Source organism: Cupressus sempervirens, chromosome 4 (assembly GCF_028749045.1).
Source record: "Cupressus sempervirens isolate cs-2001-9-10 chromosome 4, ASM2874904v1, whole genome shotgun sequence".
Taxonomy (NCBI): domain Eukaryota; kingdom Viridiplantae; phylum Streptophyta; class Pinopsida; order Cupressales; family Cupressaceae; genus Cupressus; species Cupressus sempervirens.
Genome location: NC_143121.1, coordinates 133,639,337 through 133,662,718, shown reverse-complemented (window position 1 = coordinate 133,662,718; position 23,382 = coordinate 133,639,337). Strand labels below are relative to the sequence as shown.

Below are 23,382 nucleotides of genomic sequence, written 5' to 3'. Positions count from 1 at the left end.
TTTAAAAGATGCAATTATCTTATAACAAAATCTATTTGAAAAAATAACGACTTCCTTCAAAACGTAATAAAAGATGCTCAATATTGAATATGTTTACTTAATTCAATTCCATAAATTGTTCCTCCAAATTGCACTTAAAATATAAATATGCCTCTTAAACATCCGCAACTAGATCAAATCGACAGTGAAGAATAAGATTAACGACATAATATCAAATTTTGATAGGTCAACAGAACATATCTACATTATGGAATAAACAGTTGCAATACAGGGAAGTGACAATTACGACAAGGAAATGGATTCAAATGCTTTTACAATTGTACTTGCTTAAGGCACTCATCCATATTTTTGTCTGGTTCATCACTTCCTTTTTCTTCTGCTTCAGTGCAGCTTCATGTACATTAATTCCCTGTAAAGAATGCAGTTTTTTCAGTATCCAGAATAGGAGAATCAACAAGTAATATTCATAAATAAGATTTGAATAGGAATAAAGCATCACTCTTCTCCATTTTTAAGCAAAAGACATCAACTATATCTTTAGCAAGATGGCTAGCCACTTAAACTTCGGTCTGCAGGGGAGGTTCATAGAGATTGTCTTTTAGTATACTCTCGTGAAAAAAATTAGTTTGAAGGAAAGATTAACTAGAATAATTTAATTAATTGTGTTTTATAGTCTATTTTATCAGGAATTTCTGTTTGGTTCGTGGAACTGTAGAAATCGAGATTTTTACAAATCTTGATTTAGCAAAATCAGAGTTTTGCAAATCTTCCTTCTTGTTTTTGTGATTTTACCTGAACCGTTTATTTCTTCACTCGGAAGATGAGCGAGAAGATATATTTTTATGTGTAAGCTTGGAGTTGGAGGTAGACTCCAAAAAATAGTCCAATCTATTGTTTTTACACTCCTCAAAAACCGTAACCAGATTTTGATTTTAAATTCCTAGTTACCAGTGGGAAGTCTGATAACCTGATTTTGAGACAAAATTAGCAATCTGGTATTCTAATTACATTTTGCCAATTTTAAAACAAACGCAGAATATTTCAAATCTGAATCATGAAAAAGCCAATTCCCATCATTTATACGAACCAAATGGACCCTAATGCAGTATATGAAACTCCCTTTATTGTCAGAATCCAGGACTTGGCTAGAAGATGGTAGGAAAAGATATATGCAAGTCTTTGACTGCATATAATTTCTAGTCATCCTGAGATGCTGCATGTATGCATGGGGCACTCTCTCTGCTTTCTTCACTAGAAGATGTTGGCTGTCTCTACCTTGTTCACTAAAAGATAACATTGAGGAAAATATTAAAGAAAACCTATATAAATGTAAATCAAAGGATTTACTCAAAGAGACTCTATAATGTCAAATAGTACCCTTAATCTCAAAACTTGGCAGAAAGGGATCCCTCTGCTGATAAGAACTTTCAAGACCATACATTAATAATTTAGATTCCTCTTAAAGCTATTTTGCAAGCATCGCATTTATATCAAACTCCTGAAGTAAATACTTTAGAGAACTTGGAACAAAAATATGGATGTCCATGACAACAAAAACAAGGCAGAAAAACAGTGAAGCGTTCTTAGCTTCTTAGCACTCTTAGCTCAATTTAGGCAGTTTAATGATCAGAACTAGTGAAAAATCAAATTAACACGAATTTTTAGATATACCTGCTCTCATATTCTCCCTATTTGCCGCCAGAACCCCCTCCATTAGAAGTTGAAGATTTGTACTTGGGGAAAGGTATTTGGTCTGCTTCAATGCAGCTCAAGTCCTAGAATAAAACTTGATAATGCCTTTTGACTTCTTCTGAGGATTTCCCACCAACCATGGCAGCCACATTTTGCCAACGGTCAGGAGTGTCTTTGTCATAGATAGCTATGGCATTCTCAAACAACTTATTTTGCTTGGCTGTCCAGCCATTTTTATCAGATGAAGAACTTTGATTGCCGGCCATGTTACTAATTCAAGCCTCAAACAAAGAAATTCAGGAGGATTTGGGGAAACAATAAATTGCTCTGGCAAACTGGTGTATTTGAAAACCTTTCACTAACAATATTCTGTATTAGAAGTTACTTCAACTCTTGATGGAGCAAAAACCTAACTGGTCTAAACTAATAGAGTAGTCAAATCACTTGCAAATTTAAGAAAATGTATGTATACCGACTTCGCTCGGATGCTTTAAAGTTCTAAACAAAAATGTATATGACTTCATACAACTCCAGAAAAAGTGCATATATTTAACCTGTTAGAAAATCAGAAGATGGGAATTCAAACAAGATTGAGTAAAAGCTAGAAAACTGCAAATCAAATAAGTTCTAAGAGTATCTTAAGAAGAGATATGAATGAAATTCACAGGAAAAATGCATGTAGGATAGTCACAAGGTTCTGAAAACAATTATCAAACAGGAAAGTTATATGAAAGGGGATTAACAGATTGGTATAAAAATGAAGGCTTTGAGGATTTGAAGGCTTTGAAATTCAGTCTCCGAGGCAGAGGAAGCTCTTTGCACTAGATGACATACTTGGGCAATCTTAAGAGTTCTTATAAATGGAGTGAAGCTTCGATTGTGGAATGATGAGCTAGTGGTAAGAATCTGTTATAAACTACTGGTAAGAAAAATGTGTGGCTCGTCTCCATGAAAGCAATACAATGCATTGGACAAGAAGAATACGAATCAGAACACTCCTGTCAATTGAACATAATCCACCAACAGGATTCCCTCTTCATGACTCACCAAATCTGCAAGATACTTCATTAGGAGAAGGAAAAAGCAATGGTAGAGCCCAAGAATGCTGCCTATACATCCTCACAATAGGACCTTACAAGCTTTTTCCCATCAAGTGGCTAATATCCCTTGATAGTTTTCACAGTTTTATATACCAAGTGGGTTGATTTGGCTTTGCGGATGTCAACTTCATATTGTACGATGCATCATCTCCTAGGGTTTCCCAGTATTTTGCAAAATCCTACTACTTTACACTTTACAGTTGCCCAGCTCCAAAAAAAGTCCTGTGTGTACAAAAAATATGGATAATTTCTTACCACCGGCTGACTCAAGTCTTTTCTATGTGAATTTTAAAGCTACCTGATAGCCAGCTGCTTTGTTACATGAACGATTGAGTCTTCTTCAGCCAACAATGTTTTAGCAAACAGCAGACATCATTTGAACTTGTCAGAACTGATAATTTCACCCCATGGATGTATGGACATCAAACTCGGATATTTTGTGGGGGGGCAGTGAAGGTGAGAATTTGTGAGATATAAGTGACATGATTATTACTGCGTTACTTCAATAATCTAGCAGAATAAAGTGCAGCAAGAAATTAATACAAGCAATGATGTATCCACATTATCATCTGCCATGAAAACTTTTATTTACACACTTTTAAAACCAGGAATCCACGACATCGTGAGAGGAGTCTTTGGGGGTACTAACGAATTCTATATTGATACACTTTTTAACTTTACACTTTGAGGATGGCAATCATTCCGTATTTGATTGTCACCTTTAATCCTCTGTGTTGAGCTCCATCATAAGAGACTCACAACCTAATATGATATTATTAATTGTATTAGATTGTTAATCTCTAAATTTTTTTATGGTAGATGAAATATTATATTCTGTATTTTTCAATTTGTTTAAAATTTTGTATGCACTACTTCTTAATAGATTTTTATTATTATTTAAATTGTTTTAAAAATACATCACATTTTTCTGATTTAAAAATGAAATTTCAGATATTCATTTCATTAATTAAAATGTAGATAATAAAAATTTTAAAAATATCTTTCTAATAACTTTCTGTAAATATCTATATTTCCAAATCAAATACATCTAATAATTTATTTTAAAATATATTTTACCATTGAAATTTTAAAATATATAAAATAAACAAATTTATTTAAAAAACTACTTAATGAAAGATGATTTTGATATTTTGCTTCATTCAATTCCAATTGCACTTAAAATATGCCTCTTAAAACTTGCAACTATCCCATGGTCGAAGCATGGAAAGATCAAATTGTTACTAAAGAATAAGCTTAACAGATATACCATCAATTTTGTTGGAATGAGTTATTTCCCCCTCAAATGAATTGTAAAATCATAATATAGAGGATTCTAGAAATTCTTGTAATGGACAAATAAGGTTAGGTAAAGTTCTAGAAGTCATGGTTAATTCTACAAAAGTCTATTTTTGTTTTGTCAACTAATTTAGATGTTTCCATAAATGATCTAAAACCTCTATAACCTCTATAAATAGAGGCATCATGTAATGTAATTGATATGGACAAAATATGGTATCAAAATCAGGTTAAGAAAATCCTGTCACCATCTGTGACAGACGAATTAGAGCAAGGTTAAGAAAACCCTTTCACCATTTGTGATAAATGAATTAGAGTAAGTTAATTGGGAGCATCCTGTCATTATTTTTTTTATAGAAGTAGCTAATCATTGGATAGCTGAAAAAGGAATGAATTTGTTTGTCACAATTTGTGACAACAAAGAAAATTTTTTTTTGCAGAGCAAGGTTATTTGGAGAACCCTGTCACCATTTGTGACAAATGAAGCCATCAAGACGTAGTTGAAAGAAGGCATGATTTTGATCAAGGTTATCAGTGAATCCTGTCACCGGCATTTGTGACAAATGAGAAAAGATATTTTTAAAAATTAAAGCCACAGCCTTGGAAGACACTATTCATCAAGAAATTAACGGATATGAAGCATTTTGGCATTTTGGCATCAGGCAAAAGCAAGGATTTGGATTCATATGCAACAACATTTGAGGTTGAAATTAGGGGGAGTGTTGGAATGAGTAATTTTCCCCTCTAATGAATTGTAAAAGCATGATAGAGAAAATTCTAGAAATTTCTAAATGGACAAATAGGGTTAGGTAAAGTTCTGGAAGTCATAGATAATTCTGAAAAAAGTGTATTTATGTTTTGTCTACTAATTTAGATGTTTCCAGAAAGGATCTAAGACCTCTATAAATAGAGGCATCATGTAATCTAATTGCTATAGACAAAATGTTTAATAAAATATATTAGTGCCACAACACTATCAGCATTTTTCAGTTTTTAGTTTATTTTGTCCATCCACCTTTCACAAGGTGTATTATAGTTGTTGTGGGTTTCTACAAGTAATATCAGAACATTGCCTCTATTTTTAACAAATATTTGATAGGTAAACAAAACATTTCTACATTACAGTTGCAATACAGGGAAGTGACAAGGAGGACAAGGAAAGGAATTCAAATGCTTGTACAACTATACATACTAAAGGCAGATATAGTTATTTCTAAAGTTTAAAATTTAAATCATTCATGTTTGCCACTACTCATCCATCTTTGTGTCTAGTTCACCACTTCCTCTCTCTATCTTCTACTGCAGCTTTGTGTAGATTAGTATATGGTACACTAATTTAACCTCAGTATAGGAGTTTCAGTGCTGCTTCATGTGCAAGAATTTAGAGTAAAAGAATGATTTTTTTGTCAGTATCTAGAATAGCGGAATCAATAAATAATATTCATAATTAGCATTTGAATATGGAAAGAATATCACTGTTTTCCATTTACATCATTCATATCTGTTAGTGTAGTTTTCCATTTCCTTATATGTTATTTATTTTTTCCTATATTGCTAGGTTTTTCTTACACTTTTTTAATAATCTCGCTTAGGTTAATAAAGCATGTCTTATTAGGTGGATAGTTGTGAGGTGTCACCTTCCTACATGTGAGTATCCATTTAGCTATCTTGAGAAGATACTTTGCTATCTTTAGTCGAATAGATGGTTGCTCTTCATTAGTTGATGTTGCCACCTCCTCCCTCTTCCTAGCCTATATAAGCATGCTACTTGGCTTTTATTTGCATCTCTTGTTTTTGCATTCTCTTAATGCCATTTTGCTTCTAGCATTTGCATTACTCTCTTGGAAACTAACTCTGTGTTGCTATTTTGATTTTATATCATTTGCATTCATAGTTTAGATATCTATTCTTTGCACTAGTTTTCAAGGTTATTAATCTTTTCAAATTCTAACATGCTATCAGAGCTCTTTTATGTGCAAGAGTAAATTTTAGTTTCATTATTTGAGAGATTCAAGGGGCCTTATAAATCTTATTGTAAGTTTTTGAAAAACCAAGTATGCTCTTCTCTCGCATCTTTGGATGATCTTGAGAATTAGAAAAGATGGTTATCTAGGATTTGGTTAAAAGATGGTAGGAAGAAAGATAAGAAGGCTTTGATATGCTCCATGTAAATAGCCATTGAGCAGTTTAGATGGGGCAGAGCCTCTACTTTGTTCACTAACTTGAAGATAAGATTGAAGAGAGTATTAAAGAAAGCTTATGTAAATTTACAACAAAGGATTTATTTAAAGAGACTCTAAAATGTCAAATAGTACCCTTGATTTCAAAACTTGAGATAAAAAGATCCTTTTAGTGATTAGAACTTTGAAGAACTTTTCATAGGGTCCTCATTGAAGGGGTAATGCACTATTACCACACGTATTCATATTAGCACATGCATTCATATGTGGTATTCATATTATCACACGCATTCATACTAGAGGTTTAAAATGGGCAAAATAGGGGCAATATATAGTTTAAATTAAGGAAAGGGTGGATGGTGGTTTTTCTAGGGTGGGGTTGAGGACCTATATAACAAAAGAGCTGTGGGATATTGGTGGGTATTAGAGGGCATGACAAAAAAGGAGGTTTACCAAGTGAAAGCTTCCATAAACCTCATTAATATTTTAGATTCCTCTTAAAAGCAATTTTACAAGCATCGTCTTTATATCAAACTCCCCAAGCTATAACAGAAATATTGATGCCCATATCTTAAAAACAAGGCAGAAACACATTGAAGCATTCTTAGCTGCTGGAACAATAATTCTGATTACTCCAGAGCTCAATTTAGGTAGTTCAACGATAAGAATTAGTGAAAATGGAGTGAAGCTTCGATTGTGGAATGATTAGCCAGTTGTTAGAATATGTGGTAAACTAGTGGGAAGAGTAATGAGTGGTTCATCTCCATGAAAGCTACATAATGGATTGGACAAGAGGAATAGGAATCAGAACGCTCCTGTCAATTAAAAAGAATCCCCCTAAAGGATTCCCTCTTCATCGATCATCAAATCTACAAAATACTTGATTAGAAATAGGAGAAAACAATGGCAGAACCCAAGAGCTGCCAATCAGAGTTATTTCAGAGCCCATCAGAGTTATCCATCTCACCGTAGGACCTTACAAGTTTTTTCCCATCAAGTGGCTAATATTCCTTGATAGTTTTGACAGTTTTATATACCAAGTGGATTGATTTAGCTTTGTGGATGCCTACTTCCTAGGGTATGCTACATTATCTCCTACGGTTTTCCAGTATGTTGGAAAAAATGCTACCACTTTACAGTTGCCGAGCTCCAAAAAAAGCCCTGTTTGTACCAAGAATAAGGATAATTACCTGTCACCGTCTGATTCAAGTCTTTTCTTAGTGAGCTTTTAAAGCAACGTGATACCTAGCTGCTTTGTCACAAGAAAAATTGAGTATTCTTCTCACCACAATGTTTAGCAGATATCATTTAAGCTTGGTAGAAAAGATAATCTTATCCTATGTATATATTTGTTGGAATAGACCAAGTCCATGTTTTTTCTTATTGCAACTACAGTGAACTCTACCATGTGTGTGCATGATTGAATATGTCTCCAAACACATAACAATGTTGTTAAGTAAAGAACAATGTTGTTAAGTAAAGTGTTAGTGCTGTCACATTACACCATCCACATACATAACAATGTTGTTAAGTAAAGAACAATGTTGTTAAGTAAAGTGTTAGTGCTGTCACATTACACCATCCACATGTATGCTCTAGACTTTTCATTTGTAGCTGGAAATCCTCTATTTATAAAGACCATGTAATATGTTTTATGTGTGCAGCCAAATGCTGTAATACTATTTTTTAATAGTATTGAGTGGCGTCAAACTTTGAATTAGTTTTTGGTGGGGCAGGGAAGGTAAGAATTTGTGAGAAATAAGTGACATGAAAATTACTGCTTTACTTCAATAATCTAACAGAATAAAGTACAGCAAGAAGCTAATCAAATCAATGATGTATTCCATCATTATCACATGCTATTCTCCTTCTGCCTTGCAGAAAACTTTTATTTACACACTTTTCAAACCAGGCATCCACGACATTGTAAGAGAAGTCTTTGGAGGGCACAGACGAATTCTATACTGATACACTTTTTAACTTTACACTTTAAGAATGGCAATCATTCTGTATTTGATTGTCCCAAAAGTGCAGTTGAGAATGTCTGAACAGCAGAATTTTGCAAACTTTCTAAACACGCAGTCTTATTCTGATGCCTGTATTGGGTGCATATGGGACATTTGGGACCTGTTAGGGTTTCATATGTGCATTTTTCTCAATGTTATTCTGTTTGAGAAAGTAGGAGCCTTGTGCTTTTATTAGCATTGTTATGACAGCCCTTCCATTTTTTAGCGTATGGGCTCTAAATGGCGTAGACCTTCCATTCTTTTTTATTCGTTTTATAGCACCCTCATCTAAATGTTCTTGAAAGTTTGTACCTAAAATATTCTACAAGGTATGTTTTATGAGAGGCTTCCTACCTTAGGCATCAATGATACATGATATTGGCTAGAATATTTTGTTTAATTGGAGCAAGGTTGCCCCCAAAAGCTTTCTACAAGACTAGATTAGTTACAGTTGGCTCCGTATGAACTAATCTTGCTTGTCTATAAAATATAGACAACATCAAAGGTAGTGTTTAATGTCCACTCCTGGCTGTTTATGTTCAAACCATGAATATAAGAGTTTGTCATCTATAATAATAAGTCATTTAAGATCCTTATTTGGTTTAGTTTATCTAGTTTACCCTTGCCTGAGTAGAATTTTTTGAGCATGGTAGTGTCTTCTATAGTCTTAGGTGTTTGTGTATATTGAATCAAAATAGTTTTATTTATTGTGTCCTCAATGGTGGGTTCGTGTTAAAATGGACCTTTTCAAGGACCTCAAAGAAATAATTGATAATCAAGTCAACTAAACTAGATATACAAAATGTGTTATTTATATCATCCTTTAGAAGACGTATTATCACTCTTAATTGTCATAATACAAATTTTGAGATTGGACCCTAATTTCTTAATGCCAAGAGATCACTATAAACCCTCTTATGTGTCATTTCCTCATATAAAAGAAAATGAGGGTTAGTCTACTATTGTTAGTCCTAAGACTAAGAAAATAGTTATAGCAAGCCTTTCCCAAAGCCTTTCTCCTTGGAGAATCAAACCACACATGTTTCAAAAGGTTCAAACTTATTCAAATATCTACCCTTCCTACTTTACCACTCCCTACTAAGTAGATGTCATTAAGATAGATGAAATATTATATTCTTATTTTAGAATTTTTTTTTGAATTTATATAATTAAGATGATCTCGTATTAGGTTGTAGATCTAAAACATCTGATAGATGAAATATTATATTCTATATTTTCTTTAAAATTTGTGGGAAATTTTGTGTGTACTAAAAATGTATCATAATTTAAATTCTATTAGAAAATATAGCACATTTTTCTAATTTAAACATATCTATTTATATAAGCAAGAGCTAACACATTGGTCAATTGTGAACCTTTTATGTGGGAGGTCATGGATATAAACTTTGAAATATATATTTCATTAATACAAAGAAGTTTAAAAGAGGATGTAGAAAATTAGTAGAAAATAAACAATACAAAAGTTAAACTATAGACTAATTCCTATGTAGTTTTGGTATTAAAGAATATAGGAAACATTGCTAATTTGAGTATTTCTCTCTCCTATATTAAGACTAAGATAGTAATTTGAAAGTCTTAGCTACTTGATTATTCACTCTAGTAAAATAGATACAACTTACTTTTAAATTATTCAAACTTTTAACTTTATTGTAAGTCTTATACATTTCAAATTACCTAGCACATACTTTAATATTTATTTATAATTTTAATGTAAAATACTTTTTGAATTTTTATTGTGAAGATGTCCATTGTATTATGAATTCAAATATATTTATATATGTAGATTTGTATATTCATTTTATTAATTAAATTGTGGATAATTAAAATTAAGAAATCTAAATACAATATGTCTTATAACTTTGACAAATATAAATATTCTTAAATCAAATACATCTTATATGTAATCTAGTTTATCATTAAATTTTTATAAAATTTTTAAAAGAAATAAACATATTTGAAAAAGTAATGATTTTCTGAAACTTAATGAGAGATGGTCAATATCCAATATTTTAGGGTCTGTTTGGTTGCTAGCATAGGAATTGAAAATTAGAATAGAAAAATGGAATGGGAATGGAATTAAATTTTATTTTTTAAATTAAAAAACAGATTGGGAATATGAATGGCTATTCCAGTTCCAACTATTTTTTAGCATAGACATATGCTCATTTTAGAAGCAAAATTGGAATATGTCTTTCTATTCCTTATTCTGATTGAGATAACCATATTCTAATTTTCTCTTCCTATTTCAACAACCAAACGGGCCCTAAGTTCATTTAAGTTCATTTAATTCCATCGGTGGTTTTGTAATGTCCTGCAAATTGGGCTTAGAATATAAATATACCTCTTTGAAAGTTGCCACTATCTCATAGCGCATTAGATCAAATCGACGCTGAAGAAAGACATTAACCGATATAACATCAACTTTTGATGGGTAAACAGAGCTTATGTACATTATAGAATAAACAGTTGCAATACAGGGAAGTGACAAGTTAGACAAGGGAAGGATTCAAATGCTTGTACGACTGTAGACACCAAATCCAAATCATCCATGTTTGCCACTACTCATCCATCTTTTTGTCTGGTTCATCGCTTACTTCCTCTCTCCTCTGCTTCATGTACATTAATTCCCTGTAAAGAAAACATATTTTTCAGCATCTAGAGTAGGAGAATCAACAAATAGTATTCGTAAATAGCATTTGGACAGAAAACAAACATTACTTCTCTCCATTTTGAAGCAAAAGAGACCCATTATATCTTTGAGTAAAGATGGTTTGCCACTTTAACTTTGGTGTGCAGGGGAGGCTCATAGAGATTCTCTTTTAGCATACTCTCCTGAACAAAATAAGTTCAAAAGAAACATTAACTAAATTGTTCTTTTTTTTTAATTATAGTCTAATATGATAGCTTGCAGTATGAAACTCCCTATACTCCCACCATCCAGGACTTGTTTAAGAGATGGTGGGAAGAAATATAAGCAAGCCTTTGACTGCACATAATTTGTAGTCATTCTGAGATGCTGCATGTAAAGAGCCAGTGGGCAGTTTACATGGGGCACTGTCTCTATTTTGTTCACTGGGAGATGTTGGTTGTTTCTACCTTGTTCACTTGAAGATAACATTGACGAAAATATGAAAGAAAAGCTATATAAATCTTCAAAGGATTTACTCAGAGACTATACAATGTCACAACAACATACATTAACATTTTAGATTCTTATTAGAGCTATTTTGCTAGCTATAGAATTTATATGAAACTCCTAAAGTAAATACTTTAGAGACTCTGCAACAAAAATATGGATGTCCATAACATAAAAAACAAGGCAGAAAAACAGGGAACCATTTATAGCTTCTTGAACAATAATTATGATTACTGTAGAGCTCATTTTAGGCACTTCAATGATAAGAAATAACGAAAAATCAAATTAGCATGAGTTTTTAGATATTCTCCCTATTTGCCTCCAGAACTCCCTCCAGTAGAAGTAGAAGACTTTTACTTGGGGAAAGGCACTTGGTCTGCTTCAATGCAGCTCAAGTCCTCTAATAGAACCTGATAATGCCTTTTCACTTCTTCCAAGGATTTCCCACCAACCATCGCAGCCACATTTTGCCAACGGTCAGGACTGTCTTTGTCATAGATAGCTATGGCATTCTCAAACAACTTATTTTGCTTAGCTGTCCAGCCATTTTTCCCAGATGCAGAGCTTTGATTACCAACCATGTTATTAATTCAAGCCTTCAAGCAAATAAAATTAGGAGGATTTGGGAGAACAGCAAATTTGTAAAAGTTGTCAAAAGTTGCGTTGACAACTTTTCAATTTTGCAAAGTTGCTTAGCAATTTTTTGTGTAGTTTTCGAAAAGCCAATGAATTGGGTAGCTATGGCTCAAACTGAAGGCTAGAATGGAGCATGAATTCTATTTAATACTTTTCCAACTCATTTCTAAGGGTTGGACAGTTGGCTATATGGACAACACCTTTAGAAGAACAACTTTGTGTATTGGAGCATAGTTTTAGAAGTTTGAATAGAATTTTTGGAGTGAACAATGATCTATTTTTGATGAAATAGAATCGTGTGTTCGTGTTTTGAATCTATGTGTACTTTCTTTTATTTAAAGTAAGCATTTGATGGGGTTTATAAAATTATTCAATTTCAATGATCCTGCTATTCAATTTTGTGGCACAAGCATGAAAATGACTATGGCTTGAGTGTCCTTGGTCAAAACACCATGGCTCTTGGAGACCAATAAATAGCATTTGCATATAGTGTAAATAATGTTTTTGGTGTTTGTAGAAGGCCAAAAGTTGATTATACAAGCAAGCCCTAGGCAAGCAAGCAAGCTTAGCAAGGTACAAGAAAATGTGTGTAATGGAGTTTTGTGGTGAACAGAAGATTGGCATGGGTCAACATTGAGTTGGAAATGTAGAAGAACTGCATGAGGGAATCATAACTCACTGGAGATGGAGTTTGATGCATGTGGTGAAGAAAACACAAACATTCCCTTGGAAACTTATAAAAGAAGGGTTTTCTAAAGGTGTACTATATGAACAACACTAGAGCCTAAGACCTAAAAAATCTTCAAATTTGGGTCATAGGGAACAAAAGTCTAGAATATACCAAGGGGCCTTATTAAGGGTTTTTGTGAATTATAGCACTTCCCTTGTTTCTAGGAGTGCTAATAGGGGCTCTTTGGGCTACAATGACTAACTAGGCAATTTGGTGATTTGTGAGTGAGAAACTTAAAAGAATGGTGTAGAATGATGGAAAATAGGTCAGAAACCTCAGTAGGAAGGTTCAACCTTGATTTTGGGTCACTTGGTGCATATAGTGAATTTTTGGCAATCTAGGCCAAAGAATGCATATTTGGTGAATTGAGGGAATGGCATTGAATCTTGAATTGTTGGGAGATTTTCTTGGAGAAAGGGGATTGTAGAGGGATCCTCTAGGTTAGGGTTAGGAGAGAAGATGCTAAGTAGGTTAGAAATATCCTAGGAAGAGAAAGAAAGCTCTTAGTTGAAGAAGCTCCCCATCAAAGTGGTATTAGAACCATAAGATTAGGTTTGTGGCAATATGATATATTCCACTGAGTCAAGTGGATCTTCCTTGAGATGGTTACCAATGTAGAGTTGAAAAGGAGGTAGATGAGAAAAAGAAGATCCTACAAGAAAATACTAGAATCCTTAATGATTCTCTGGAAGAGATGAAAAAAAAATTGAAAGAGACAGAAGAAGCATCCCAAGGTAAGGAAGATGAAGACTTCTGCAAGGGTAAAGAAGTGAGTTTGGAGGATGAGATACTTGAACTAGATCCTTCACTTGGTGAGCAGGAACCATTCCTCAAATCCCTCAAGGAATTTGGAGGAAAGATACTCGATAATTTTTCACTATTCCATGGCAAGACTAATGCAAAGATAGTCTTACAATGGCTAGAGAGCATTGAGAACTACTTTCAGTGTAAAGGGACAACAGAGGCCCAAACAGTTAGGTTTGAAAAGTCCAGGTTGAAATGTCAAGCTTTGACATGGTGGAAGTTTGTGTAAGAGGAAAGAGAGAGTGACAGTAAGAAGCCTATAGCTAGTTGGAAAGGTATGGTGGAAAAGATAAAGGAAACATACCTACCAAAGGATTATGAGATTCAAATCCACAAGAAGAGGTAGAATCTCAAGCAAAAGGATCTTGATGTGGCTACCTATACTGAGGAGTTTCAAAAGTTGGACTTAAGATCAAGGGTGTAAGAAGAAGAGAGAATCAAGGTGGCTAGATACCTAAGTGGCCTTAAATGGTCCATCCAAGATGATTTGAAATTGTTTAGCCTCGCCACTCTAAAAAGTTATTTTTAGATGGCTAGAAAGGTGGAAGAAAATTTGAGGAAGAAAGGGAACTCAAGTTCCAAGAATAGGGGAAGAGGTAAATAATTTAGAGGTGGCTCAAGTGATAAGAATAATGAGCAAAAAATCTATGGAGACCCTAAGTGGAAAGAACATTCTAATGAGACCAGTCAGAGGGGAGGCTCTAGTAGAAGTAGAAAATCCAACAGTGGTGACAGAGGTAGATATGGAAATAGTAGAAAAGATTTAGACTTCATTAACATGAAGTGCTATAAATATGGTAAGTTGGGACACCCTTCTTGTAGATGTCCAGAGAAGGCATCATCATCCTATGGGGAAAAGAAAATAACATACATCCAGGAAGAAGACAATAAGAAGATAGGAGAAGTGGGCCTTAATGTTGAGAAAGGGGAGAACCTCATGTTGAAGAGAGTATTGCTTACGGAGCTAGCTAAACATGAGCCAAAGAAGAGAAGAGGATTGTTTAGAACAATGTGCAAATTATTGGGTAAGGTGTGCAAGGTGATTATAGACTCAGGTTCTACTAAAAATGTATTGTCAAAGGAGGCAGTGTAGAAACTTGGTTTGACCAAGATTTGACATGTGTGCCCTTATATGGTGACTTGATTGAATAAGGGTAGAATATCCTAGAAAATGAACAAGTGTAGGAAGACATCACCATTGGAAAGTATTAGGATAAGATCTTGTGTGATGTTCTTTCCATGGATGCTTGTCACCTACTATTGGGAAGATCTTGGCAGTATGACAGGGAGGTAGTACATTATGGGAAGGAGAACAAGTATTCCTTCAAAAAGGATGGGGTCACTTATAGTATCCAGTCTATAGTGGAAGAAGTCAAGGTGGAAAAGTCAACTGCTAAATCATTGCTAATGAGTGAGAAAGAGTTCCTCAAGGATTTGAAGAAGGGTGAAGGAGTAGGATATGCCATTATGTTAAAACCTAAGGAGGATAAAGCATCTTCATCTACACCTATACCTGCATAAGTGCAAGACTTATTGGATGAGTTTAAAGAAATTATTTGTGGTGGAGCACCATCAACCTTACCACTTAAGAGAGCCATAAGTCATCAAATTGACTTCATACCAGGAGCATCACTACCAAAAAAAGCTATATACAAGATGACTCCAAATAAAAACAAGAAGATTGCAAGGCAAGTTCAAGAGTTGCTTGATAAGGGGTTGATTAGGAAGAACATTAGTCCATGTGTCAGACCATTGGTCTTAGCACCCAAAAAGGGATTTAAGTGGAGAATGTGTGTTGATTTTAGAGGAATTAATAGAATCACAATTAGGTACATATTTCCATTTATTAAGGTAGAAGACTTGATGGACTATCTAGGTGGAGCTAGGTAGTTCTCCAAAATTGATCTTAAAAGTGGATACTATCAAATTAGGATGACTGAAGGGGATGAATGGAAGTTTGTATTAAGACTATTGAAGGTCTCTATGAGTGGTTGGTAATGTCATTTGGCTTTACAATGCACCGAGTACCTTCATTATATTATAATGACATCTTGAAAGACTACATAGGGGTAGTTGTTGTTATATACCTAGATGATATCCTCATCTTTAGTATGGCCAAGGAGATGTTGGAAATATAGATGAAGTAATTGAGGGGGGCGGGGGGGGAGGGGAGTGGTGTGTGAATTAATTACTACAAAAACAAATTCACAAATCTCTTAGATGTCTAATAAAATTAGTTACTGTCACTCGGTAAACATACAGAAAAATGTTGTAACTTGGTAGATGCAGTGTATGTTAACTTTAACAGATCTTTAAGCATTCATAGTGATTAACATGCAACCATAAAAGAAATAACATGAACACATGAGACACCATATTTAACGTGGAAATGCAATATGGGAAAAACCACCAAGTAATTAGCTACTGATTTTCACTCTTCTAAAGTGAGCCCTGTTAGGAGCCAACCTACTTAAAAGTTACAAAACACATTGTTAGGTGTGACCTTGTTAGAGGATTTAATCACCCTATTAAGAGTGGCCTTGCAAAAGGTCTTTAGAAAAATTCAATAGAACTATCACCTTGTTCGAGGATTTACAAATGGCTATTAAACCAACTCTGTTAAGAGATTTAGGAATCACTACTACAATGGTGGGAAAGTAATAGTGAGATGACTTGAATGAGATGCAACTGAATTGTTGATATAGATCTTTTTTCTATCTCACTAGATCCTCTCTAATCGAATACAACTTTTCTACTCCTAAAGGATATATGATCCTCCTTCAAAGTTCACTCACACCTTCCTCTTCAAACAATCAACACACTTGCATGCTCACTTATCCTTTCTTTAGAATTCTCAACTTGACCTTTTATTTATACCTTACAAATTGTCAAGTCAACTCATTTACAACTTACAATGACCAATAATCATTACCTTAGTCAGCTACAATCATTACTTGAAAAAATTAAACTATATTTCTCAAATTAACAAAATCCTTCTTTAGTTGACCCTGCTTAGTAAATATTGTTCTAGAACCAATTTCCCGTGTTAACCAATAGAAGCTCAGTTAACACTACAAATCCTGCAAAATCCTTTGGAGATTGAGTTAACTCAGTAAACACTAACTTTCCTTTGTTAACCATGCGAGCTCGGTTAACACTGACTCCTACCACAAAATCCTTCAATGCCCGAGTGAGCTCGATAGACATTATTTCCAATGAGTAATTTTCAGGAGTGCTCGGTAGACTCTAAAATGTTCTTTGTTGACCAATTGAGCTTGGTAAGCATTTTCTGCCAACTGATATGACATTTGTGTAACATCAAAGATAACACAATTGTCTCCAACAATATCCCTCTTTGGCATTGATGGCAACACAACATGAAATTTGAAAACAAGTCTTTCTCTGATAGAAATTTTCTCCCTCTTAGATTTTATGCCACAAACTTCTCCAATGCAGTAATCTCCCTCTATGAAGGAATTACATAGCTTCTTTTCAAAACAACAAACTATTCCTCAAATTTCAAAAAAATATGACAGTAAACTCTCCCTCTTTGACATCACATGCCAAAGACCACACATACCAAATGAGTAATAGTGTAACTTGAGTACTGATTCATATGCAATGTTCTCATGACTATGTTGCATCAACTAATAGATCTTCAACTTGGTTCCTATTGATGCATCACTAAAACTTTATTTTAGTGAGCTTCAAATAGAGGAATAACCCTTAACTTACCTCTTAGATACAAGAATGCATCTTTAGGTAATGGCTTGGTGAATATGTCAGCAATTTGCTCTTTTGTATGGACATATTCCAATCTGATTTCCTTGTCCTGCACCAATTCTCTAACAAAGTGATATTTTATTGCAATGTGCTTGGTTTTTGAATGCATTATTGGATTCTTTGATATGTTAATTGCACTTGTATTATCACAAAAAATAACAACTGGTTCTTTGATCTCAACCTTCATGCCTTCCAATAACTATTTAAACCAAACAATATTAGAACAGTTCACTACTGCTGCAACATATTCTACCTCTACTATAGATTGGGATGTACAATTTTTCTTTTTCCTTCTTCAAGATACCAATCTCTTTCCAAGAAAGAATGCTCCACCACTTGTACTCTTTTTGTCATCGATGTTTTCTACCCATTCAACATCAGTAAACACTTTGAAGTCCAAATTTCCTCCAAATTTATACCACAATCCATAATCTTTAGTGCCTTTCAAGTATCTCAAAATCTTTTCGATTCCCATCATGTGATTTTTTTGAGTTTTGTTGAAACTCTTGCCACTATACCAACTGCAAGAGCAATATTAGGCCTTGTATGAACTACATACTACAATTTTTTAATCATTGATCGATATAAGGTCTAATCTACCTCTTTTGAATCATCATCTTTGGTAAGCTTTAGTCTAGTACACATGGGAGTTCCAACTAGTTTAGAATCTTCCATACCAAACTTCTTGAGTATCTCCTTGATGTACTTATATTTAGTGATGTAGATACCATTCTTGCTCTATTGAATCTAAAGACCAACAAAGAACTTAATCTCACCAAACATAGAGATTTCAAATTCCTTGTTCATTTGTTCTAAAAAATCATTGCATAGATCATCATTCCCTACAAACAAAGTATCATCCATAAATATTTCTACCAAAACAATCTTGTTATCTAGTGCTTCCTTGATATACAAACTACTATTATCATTAGTTATCTGAAAGCCAATATAAATAAGATAGTTATGCAATCTCTCATACCATGCGCTAGGGGTTTTTTTTAGACCATACAATGCTTTGTGTAATTTTTAGACCATGTCCTTTTTTGTCTGGATCAACAAAACCTTCATGTTTCTCTATCTAGAATTTTTCATCTAGAATACCATTGAGAAATGCATATTTGACATCCATCTGATATACATTAAATCCTTTATATGCAACATATGCAAGTAAGGTCCTGACACCTTCCAATCTTGCAACAGGAGCAAAAGTCTTTCAATAGTCAATTCCTTCTTCTTGAGAGTAACCTTTACACACCAATCTAACTTTGTTTCTTGATACTTTACCATCTTCATTCAACTTATTCCTAAATACCCACTTAGTTCCAATCACATTTTTATCTTTAGGCCTAGGTACAAGAGTCTAGGTTTTGTTCTTCTCTATTTTCTCTATCTCTTCATTCATAGCCTCAATCCAACTTTCATTTTCCAATGCATCTTTGATAGTTTTAGGTTCAAAATCAGCAAGTAAACAAATACCTTTTAGCTTACTTCTTGTCATAGTACCTTCTAATTGTCTCTAATAATCTAATCTAGTGCATGATATCTCCTAACATACTTGGCTAATACAGGTTCCTTGCCTTTTGAATGAATTGCATTGTCATCCTCTTGCACTTCAACTTTAGGTTCTGGCTACTTAGATTCGATAGGCATTTGCTTGGTAGCATCAAAATGTGACTTGGGTTCCTGCAACTCGATGGCTGAAGACTCAGGAGTAGAAGTCTCCTTATTCACAGATGTATCTGGGACTATATCAGGTTCAATAAAAACAAATCTCCTATAATCTTCTAGTTCCTTTTTTCTTTCTTCTTCGGTCCTTTCTACAAACTCATCAACTTTCACATGTGCACTTTCTATGATTTTGTGAGTAGAAAAATTCAAACATCTATATGCGTTACTCTTGCAAGAATATCCTAAAAATATACTTTCATCACCCTTCACATCAAATTTTTCTTTTCTAGATTCTTTCATGATATAACATTTACTTCCAAATACTTTCAGGTAACTTACATTGGGTTTATAGCCATACCATAACTCATGGGGGGTTTTGAATGAGTCCTTCTTCAATTGTACTTAGTTCAAGGTATGAACTGCAGTGCTAATAGCTTCCTTCCAGTATTTGATAGCAATATTCTTTTCAATCATTAGAGTCCTTGCATAATCCATGATATATCTATTCCTCCTTTTAGCTATTCCATTCTACTCAGGAGTTCCAGGGGCTGATACCTATCTTTTGGTTCCTCTTTCAATGTAAAAGTTATTGAATTCATGGAAAATGAATTCACCACCTCCATCTGATCTCAAACATTTCAATCTTTTCCCTATTTCCTTCTCTACTCTAGCCAAATACCATTTAAACTTCTCAAATGCTTCTAACTTCTCTCTCAAATAAATGACATTCATCATTCTAGAGTAGTCATCAACAAAAAGAATGAAGAACTTTTCTCCAGTATAGCTTTCAATTTCAATAGGTCCACACAAATTACTATGCACGATTTCTAAAAAATTTTCAGACTGGTAGTTTTTACTTTTAAAAAGTCTTTCCCATCTTACCAATCTAACAATTCTTGCATAGACCAACATCAAGTTTCTTTATAATAGGAATGCCTCTTACTTTCCTAACTTTGCTTATCTTCACTAGGTTATCAAAATTCACATGACATAACCTTCTGTGCCATAACCAACTTTCTTTAATTTGAGTAATAAAACATGAGCTCTCACCAAGTTTGAGATAAAACAAGTTACCTTTTGTTTGTATGCCTAACTCAATCAACTTTCCTTTGTCATCTAGTAGTCTTGCCTTTCCATGCATGAATTCCACTTTGAATCCAATATTGATTAGCTATGCCACACTCAACAGATTATGTTTTAGTCCTTCAACCCAATAGGTATTATCACATACAAGTTCTTTGGTTAATAAAATTCTGCCTCTTCATTTTATGCAACAAGGTTCATTATTTCCAAATCTTACACTACCACCATCATAGTCTTCAAAATGTTCAAACTTAATTTTGTCACTAGTCATATGATGACAACAACCACTGTCTATGATCCATGTATCATTTTTTATTACATGAGAGATAAGTGTCATCTTATCTTCCTCATCATTATCAGATTCATCTTTCATAGCAATGTAAGCAATTTCATCTTCACTATTATGAGAATCCTTAGAGTCCTTAGCCATAAAACATGTTTTCTTACCTTTGTCCTTAAATGATTTGAAATCTTTCTTTCCATTGCACTTATGACCTTTCTTCTCATCCTTTCTTTGCTTATTTGGGCACCTAGCTACACTATGATCAATTTTCTCACATGAAAAACAAATTAAAGGAACTTTACCTTTGTATTTTCCTTTGTCTCTAGAATATTTCCTTGCTAGCAAAGCCTCAACAACTTCAAGATCACTGTCAAAAATTTCTTCTGATTCTTCTTCACTTTCTGACTTAGAGTCCTTTATCTTCTTCCCTTTTTTCTTTAAGTGAAAGTTTGGCTTCAAATGTTGATTTAATGTTCTTGGAAGTTGGAACATAATTGTCATAGTTATCTAGCTCAAATGTTGTCAACCTTCCTACTATGGCATCGAAATTTATCTTATGATTTGCTTCACATTTACTTTCTTGAATTGTAGATATTCTAATTGCATAAATGGTAAGCAATATTCTAAGAACTTTACTTACAACTATTTCTTCCTTGATATCTCCTCCAGAAGCTTTGATTGCACTGACACTTGCTTTGACTCTTTCAACATATTTGGCAATGTTTTCATCCTCTCTTATTCTCATCTGATCAAATTGTCCTCTTAGAATTTTTTTTTTGGCTCTCCTTACATTTTCATCACCTCCATAATTATCCTTTAGCTTGTTCCACATTTCAAAGGTAGTTTTGCAGTCATTGATATCATCAAATTCTTCATAGCTTAATGTAGATGCAATATCTATCATCATAGTGTTATGAGTCTTCTTCTCTACAATGTCATTGATAGATAATATGCCAAAAGGAGTTGTATATTCTTCATCAAGATATTTCAATATTATATCTCCAATGGAAGCCAAATGGAGTCTCATGAGACCTTGTCATGCTAAAAAGTTATACCTATTAAGCCTTGAAATTTCCCTCTTGTAAGACATCTTGATCTTTAGCTTAGATCCTTGAAATCCTTCCTACAAGCACCAAAGGCTTTGATACCAATTTTTGGAAGTATAGATGGAGCAATTGAGAAGTGGGGGCGAATTAGTTACCACAAAAAAAATCCCATAGATCCTTTAGATGTCTGATAAAACTAGTTACTACTATCACTCGGTAAACATACAGAAAAATGTTGTAACTTGGTAAATGTAGTGTATGTTAACTTTAATAGATATTTAAGTATTCACAGTGATTAACATACAATCATAAAACAAATAACATGAACACATGAGACACCGGATTTAATGTGGAAATTCAATATGGAAAAAACCACCAAGTAACTAACTACTAATTTTCACTCTTTTGAAGTGAGCCCTATTAGGAGCCAACCTAGTTAAAGGTTACAAAACACACTTGTTAGGTGTGACCTTGTTAGAGGATTTAATCACCCTGTTAAGAGTGGCCTTGAAAAAGCTCTTTAGAACAATTCAATAGAACTTTCACCTTGTTAGAGGATTTACAAATGGCTGTTAAACCAACTCTAGTAAGAGATTTAGGAATCACTACTACAATGGTGAGAAAGTAATAATGAGATGACCTGAATGAGGTGCAACTAAATTGTTGATATAGATCTCTATTCTATTTCACTAGATCCTCTCCGATTGAATACAACTTTGCTACTCCTCAAGGATATTTGGTTCTCCTTCAAAGTTTGCTCACACTTTCCTCTTCAAACAATCAACACACTTGCATGCTCACTCATCCTTGCTTTAGAATTATCAACTTGACCTTTTATTTATACCTTAAAAATTGTCAAGTTGGCTCATTTATAATTTACAATTACCAATAATCATTACCTCAGTTGGCTACAATCATTACTTGAAATAATTAAACTATATTTCCCAAATTAACAAAATCCTTCTTTAGCCGACCTTACTTGGTAAACATTGTTCCATAACTGATTTCCTGTGTTAACCAACAAAAGCTTAATTAACATTGTAAATCCTACAAAATGCTTTGGAGACTGAGTTAACTTAGTTAACACTAACTTTCATTCATTAACCATACAAGCTTAGTTAACACTGACTTCTGCTAGAAAATCCTTCGATGCCCGAGTGAGCTCAGTACACACTGTTTCCATAGAGTAATTTCAAAGAATGCTCGGTAGAATATAAAATTTTCTTTTCTAACCAACTAAGCTCAGTAAGAACTATCTACCAACTGATATGATATTTGTGTAACATCAAAGAGAACACACAATTAAACAATTGTATCCAAATGGAGGAACATATGGAACACCTAGAATTGTTGTCAAGGAAGCTCTAAGAGGACAAGTTGATAATAAAATTTGAAAAGAGCGAGTTCATGAAAGAGGAACTAGTGTATTTCAGATTTTTAGTATCCTAAGGAAGTCTTCAGATGGAAAAAGACAAGGTAGAGGCTATATTCAGTTGGCCTACACCTAGATCTACTACTAAGGTTAGGATTTTTCATGGGTTGGCACAATTTTGTAGGAAGTTTGTAAGGTTTAGTGAAATTTGTGCACCTATGTATCCATTAAAGGGGGCATGAAAACCAAGTTCATGTGGACCAAGTCTGCAAATTGGGGTTTTGAGATATTAAAGAAAGAGGTAGAAACCCAACCTATCTTGGTTCAACTTAGTTTTAAGAGACCATTTGTGGTGGAGTGTGATGCTAGCAACATAGAAATTGGCATAGTTTTCAGACATGGGGGCAGGCCAGTTACATTTTTCAGTGAGAGGCTTAATGAACCCAAGACAAGGTACTCAAGATATGACCTAGAGCTCCATGCACTTGTCCAAGCCCTCAAGAAGTGGAGGCATTACTTATTGCCTAAGGAGTTTTTTGTCTTCAC

General features: G+C 33.9%; 1 pseudogene; it reads right to left on the bottom strand.

Moving 5' to 3' along the window:
* Nucleotides 1-381: 381 nt before the first annotated feature.
* LOC149560319 (protein RADIALIS-like 3 pseudogene) lies at nt 382-1,958 on the bottom strand (annotated as a pseudogene).
* Nucleotides 1,959-23,382: the final 21,424 nt, after the last annotated feature.